We start from the raw sequence: 6,923 nt of genomic DNA, 5'->3' as shown, positions 1-6,923 counted from the left end.
GATGAGTAAGCATGTATGTGATGGACATTCCACAGGCTAAATGCTATGAGCGTAAGAGTTTAATGAGTTTGATTGATTCCACTCGCATGGGTTGTAGTGATGACTTCACTCCTATGATGCATCATAAATGCCCAAGGTGCAATAGGGTTGTACATTGTTGGCCTAAGGATGACAGGGGTTGTACCATCACAATGTGTGAGTTTAATGTTAATGGGCTGATTATGATTGTTTTCTTTATGAAATGTTGCATGTTAAGTTTATCTTGAATAATGTTTATGATCTATACTTGATGTTAGCATGAGTATGTGATTAGAGACATGAAATGAGTCGTAGAGATAGTCCCAAGAGGTAAAAGAACTTAAGGAATGGTAAAATATACAATTTTGCCTAGAAAATAGAGGTTTAGAGGCTATCTATCGATACATGTCGAACATCTATTGGTAAATAACATATAGAATGCCATAGAAAGCATTTTGCTTCCAATCTATCAATAAATGTTCATCATCTATTGATAAATGAGTTTTAGAATTATACATATTGGATTGTTTGAAAGCTTTTCAAAGGTAAAAAGGTTTTCTAGTGGTTATTCACACTTGTTTACATCACATATACTATTTAAATGTGTTTAAAAACTACGTTTCATGAGGTTAAAGTTTAAATTAAGTATAAATGGCATGAGGTTATGAGTGCATGATTATGAAACACTTTTATCCCCTAGCTTGTCCCCTTTTCATATCCACTCACGGAGTCTTTGTTACTCACATATTATTTTTTCCATTTATTTTGTTGCAAATTAGTGATAGCATTTTGGTAGTAGCTAGTCTCGTAGAAACTAGTGTTTGGTCTTCATTTGTTGGTAGGTGTTTAGCAGCCATTTGATGCCTAGAGGGTTGGTCACATTCCACTGATGAGTCAATCATATGTTTATATTTATGGATTTGATTATGTTAATGGATTACGAACATGTTATGTTAAAATAACTTATGTTTAGCATTTTACATGGATAACGTTATGTATGATATTATGATGATGGCTTAGGAGCTTATATGAACACTTGAGGGTGTTGTTGATGATAATGATATTGTGCACTATGATAGCGGCACTTGTTGATATATATATATATATAAAATGCTTGAGCTTAGACAATTAGGTTGAGAAGTTCCTTAATTGCATAATGAGTATTATGAATTTATGCAGGATGATTTCTATGTAAATGGATGTTATTTTCCCACATGTGATGATGAATGTTTAATGATGTTACAGCAAGAGGCTTGATAAGGCCTAACAGGTTATGCTCATTTGGATCCATTCACCGGTCATGATCCCTCCGGGAATTTGGATGTGACAAATGTATGTGTTCTACTTTGGGATGCTCCACACATCAGTCAGTAGAATTAGTGGGATTCAGATTAAAAGATGTACCAAAAATATCATTTGTTTCACTAAAGAAAAGTAGACCATTAGCGTCAGCCCCAATGTCATGGGAAGAATTTGTTCAAGCTTTCCATGATCACTTCTTGCCTGAGAGCATGAGAGATGCTAAGGTACAAGAGTTTAAAACATTAAGCTAGACCCTAGATATGATGGTAATGGAGTATGATGCATGCTTCACGTAATTATTGAGATATGCTCCTGATTTGGTCCTAGCTCAGCAGAAGAGGATCAAGAGATTCATTAAGCGATTAATTGAGACACTATTTAGAGTCTTAGCCACCCAAAGGTTTACCTCCTATGCAATAGTGGTGGATGAGGCTAGAATGATTGAAACTAGGAGAATAGAATCTCGAATGGAGAGAAGAAAAGGTCAAAAAGCTCGGATACAAAGTCAGCAGAGTCATAGAGATTTGAGTGCGACTAGGAGTCCACATTTATATGCCATCAAAGTCATTAGGGGACAACTCCTAAGCGTAGGTTGCTAAGAAATAGTGATTCATTGAGCCAACCATCTAGGTGAGAATAGTCTAGTAGAGCATTTAATCTTGGCCCCTACTAAAGGGGTTTTTTTGTAATTATTTTTGAAAGGAACATGGTGGACCATAAGACAAGGTAGTCAGTCTGTGTTTTAGATGTGGTCAATATGGGCATTTAATGAGAGATTGTCCAATGCAAAGGTAGTTAGTGGAAGTTAATCATGGATATAAAAGGCAATTGTCCAATACTCCACCTAGAACTGGATCGACTGGAGAAATGTTAGAGGTGACAAGGCAAGGATGTAGCCTCATCATTATGAGATAAATCGCCATAACTTGGAAATGATGGAAGAGGTCAAGCGTGCATATTTGCTCTAACATAGCAAAATGCTTAGACTTCCAATGCAATGGTCACAAGTATACTTCTTATCTGTGGTACTGAAGCTTTAGTTTTGTTTGACTCTAGATTAACATATTCCTTTGTGCCCCCACATTTTATGAAAAAATTAGATTGAATTTGTAATAATATGAAGGAACCCCTTGTTATGATTACTCCTTTAAAGGATATTTATGGCGGCATATGTGTATAAATCTTCTATGGTCTGCATAAAGGACAAAGACATATTAGCAAGCTTGGTGTTGCTTTTAACTTTGGATTTTGATGTGATATTAGGAATGGACTGGTTGGCATCCTCTTTTGCCTAGGTAGACTATTACCGCAAGGTGGTGAAGTTTAAGTTTTCAGGGGAATCATCATTTGCAATATACAGGTGTGGTAGCTTAGTGTCTGTGGGAGTTGTGTCGGACATAGTTGGCAAACCAATGCCAAGGCAAAAAGGCCAGGGGTACCTGATGATGACAAAGAGACACTTCAATGAATGATAGGAGTATGGATTGTGTATCGATAATAAGTGAGTATTTGGATGTATTTTTAGAGGAATTGCCTAGATTGCCTTTCGAAAAGGAAATTAAATTTTGTATTGATTTGATTTCAGATGCGTAGCCAATTTTGATACCTTCTTATCAAATGGCACCTGTTGAATTAAAAGAGCTTAGGAAGAAACTAGGGGATTTATTGAATAAACGTTTTATTTGCTGTAGTGTTTCAACTTGGGGAACTCCTGTGCTGTTCATGAAAAAAAAGAATGGTAGCCTTCCCAATTGAATAAGGTCACTGTGAAGACTACCAGCAATTGAATAAGGTCACTGTGAAGAATAAATATCCATTCCCAAGGTTGATGACTTGTTTGATCAGTTGCAAGGTGCCATGTGCTTCTCTAAGATTAATTTACACTCAGGGTATTACTAATTGAGAATTAGAGAATGTGATGTACTCAAGATAGCATTCTTCACACATTATGGACACTATGAATTACTAGTGATCTTGTTTAGACTCACCAATGTACCTATAGCATTTATGGACTTAATGAACAAGGTTTTTCAAGCACATTTGGATAAATTTGTGGTCATATTTATTGATGATATTTTGGTGTTCTTTAAGAACTCGGAGGAACATGCACAACATTTAAGAATTGTACTTCAGACCCTGAGACAACATAAGTTACATGAAAATTTTTTAAAATGTGAGTTTAGGTTGAACAAAGTCAGTTTCTTGAGACACATTGCGTCTGAACAAAGGCTACAAATAAATCCTGCTAAGCCTCCCATGTGGATCTAGAGGCTATATTATGCATTACCGTGCAACATGGGAAAGTTATAACATATGCCTTTCGATAATTAAAGAGGGATGAACAAAACTATCGTATGCATGACCTAGAGATGACTACAATTGTGTTTGCTTTGAAAATTTTACGCCATTATCTCTATGGTGACACTTGAAAAATATGTACTAATCACAAGAGTTTGGAGTATATATTTCAGCAAAAAGGCTTAAATTTGAGACAGCATAGGTGGTTGGAACTACTGAAAGATTATGACTGCACCATACTCTACCATCTCGGCAAGCCCAATGTGATGGCAGATACCTTGAGCTTGAAATGGATGGGGAGTTTGGCACATATGACAATGGAGAAAAAATCTTTGGTGTGAAGTTTGTATGATCTGGGCAATATGGGCGTGCACTTTAAGGTTAATGAATTTAACACCTTATTGACGCATTTTAAGGTTTAACCCATGATATTAGATCAGATTAAAGTTGCCAAGGACCTAGATGAATATTTGGTTAAAATATTTAGAGACATGAGTGAAGATAAGGCTCTAGACTTTATGTACGGCACTGATGGTTTAATCAAGTCTCGATTATGAGCTTATGTGCCAAATATGGATGATTTGAGGATTACGATTTTGGAAAAGGCTCATGTGGTAGCCTATGCAATACACCCAAGAGCCACCAAGATGTATCATGATCTGAAGTTTTTGTAATGGTGTCCATGACTAAAAAGAAACATGGCTGAATATGTCTCTAAGTGCTTAACATGTTAACAGGTGCTAGTTGAACATCAGAGACCTTCAAGACTACTACAACCATTATCTATTCTTGAATGGAAATGGGAACATGTAGTAATGGATTTTGTAACAGGTGTATTGCAAGCTAGGGGTGGCTATTATGCCATTTAGGTGATAACTTATCGACTAACTAAGTCTGCCCAGTTCTTGCTAATCAAGACTAAGTATGGAGAAGTTTGGTATGCCTAAATATACATTATTAAAATTGTCAAGCTACATGGTGTTCTGAAAACAATAGTGTTTAACAAAGGACTATAGTTCACGAGTCAATTTTGGAGGAGATTGGAAGAGGCCTTAAGCACGAATTGGATTTTAGTATGTGTTGTTGATTTTGCACATGTAAGTATATGTATCAGACAAATAATATAGTGATGACGTAGAGTATCGTTCTAATGGAGATTTGTTCTTAAATCTTTACTAAGTATTAAAATTTATGACAAATTAATCTTATTTAAGTAACTGAAATTTTTAAAAAATTAATTAAAATAAAATTAAAACAAGCACTAAGTTAATAAAAAGAAATTAAAATTACTTGGAAAAGGAAGTAGACTAAAACCTAGGATTATGTGTTCATTAAACACTTCATTTGATACCAGTTTGTCATATTATTGACATTCATGGTTGGTCCTACTAATCTAAAATCCAAAGCTATGTACAAGTCTTTATCGAGATACTTGCACAAATACCAAACTTAATTAGGTCACTATATGTTTATAGGAATCAATTAAATAAGGTTCATTAAGCTAGTGTTCTAATTTGGCTATGTATGGCAATTAGTGTATGTCTACCTGAATTGCGAATCAGATCATCTAAATGACATGAGAATACACTATTCAAACCTTAGTCCAATTTAAAATCTCTTTGTTGAGTCTCAATTAGATTCATAAATTAATTAATTTTTGGCCAAGCAATCAAAAGCATTAAGAATAGATTTGAATAAGGAAAACTATGCCCATTCATAGAAATAAAAGAGAAATAAATATTCAGATTACATATTGAAATCCATCACAATCCTAGAAAGATAATTTAGCTCATAATAACTAATAAAAACAACATCTAAAGAAATTTAACGATGAATCCAAGTCAAAAAAAGTAGAAAAAAAAAACAAAAGTAGAGAAAGGAACTAATTATTAAAGCATTATGATCTCAAGTCTCTCTCAAATTTTCTTATTTTCTTACTTTGTTCTAAGCTCCCTTTTCTCCAGAGTAGTTTCTTTGTGGTCATTTTTTTTTTTGGTGCCACAGCAATCTAACCTCGAAAAATGCATGGTGCACAATTCTAGCTTAGTGCCACGGCCCTGGTTCTCTCAGTGGTTTGGTAGACTATCAAATTTAGATGTTATTTTCACTATGATTTGGTTAAAACTAGTAAAGTGATAAACAAAAAAGTTATAGCCCATTCTCTTAGCTTTTTAATGGCTTACAAATCAAGTTAGTTGGACTTATGGAATGAGAGATATGCTCCAAATACTACATCATATTTAGTTTTTGCATACTACTGTAATGCTCCAATTTAGACAAATATTTTGAGCACAATTTAATTAGAATTAGTTAAAGTAGTAAACATAAACATTGTACCCTTCCTCTTTGCATTCTAGTGGTCCAAGACTCACCTCATTTAGAGTTCTATATAAAGAGATATGGTCAAAAGGCCAGAACATATACAAATGAAGCCATCACCATACTTGCATGGATTTTCATCAAATGAGACATTTTCATCAACTTTCCTACAAAAGCAATAAGAGAAATCAACAATAACTACTTTTAAAGTAAGTTAAAACAAAATAACATAAAATTAAACTAAACTAATTTAAATTAACTACTCAACATGTAATCAAACTTAAACTAGAAAAACACCTAAAATGCTAAAATTAGAACCTAAAATCTCTAAGATCTAACTATTTATGTCCCCAAAATGTATCAAAATAACTATATATAATAGAGTTATCACACCCTTTAACTTAAAATTTTGCTAGTCCTTGAGCAAAACATAAAAAAAAAGGCAATAACTTAATCAAAGAAAACACTTAATGAGAAATCAATTGCACCAATTCAATAATCACCTATAGTATCCTCAAATGTTAGTCCAAATTCTCAACTCTAAACAATACATAAATATTATTCAAGTTTATGTTTCAATTCAAATTCAAGCTTATTGCTAAGTGGACTTCAATGTGTGTGTGTGCAAATTTTCACTTAGAACATTGTACAATCCGGAAAAGTTTATATTCATGCAAAATTAAAACTAGTAATTAAATTCCATAAGTTTACTTTTCATCTCTCTCTCCACCAATGTAGACCAATACTAGGTTAAAGATCAATTGGACTTTAATTAGCTTGTAATGTATGGCTAGGGTTAAGGTTAGTTATGGGATAATGTATAGCTCAAGTCACCTTAAGCACATAGTCAATCTAGAACCTATTCAGAGCTTCATTTTCCTTCACCTAACATACCTCTTTTTCATAAAATTTTATTTTGTTCAACACTTCATTCTTTTTCTTTTTATTTCTTTCCCTTTTTCCTTTTTCTCAATTTCACACCCCCA

This window comes from Theobroma umbraticum, unplaced genomic scaffold (genome assembly GCF_002168275.2).
Source record: "Theobroma umbraticum cultivar Fairchild unplaced genomic scaffold, ASM216827v3 scaffold_86.0, whole genome shotgun sequence".
Taxonomy (NCBI): domain Eukaryota; kingdom Viridiplantae; phylum Streptophyta; class Magnoliopsida; order Malvales; family Malvaceae; genus Theobroma; species Theobroma umbraticum.
Note: the sequence above shows the minus strand (reverse complement) of the source record.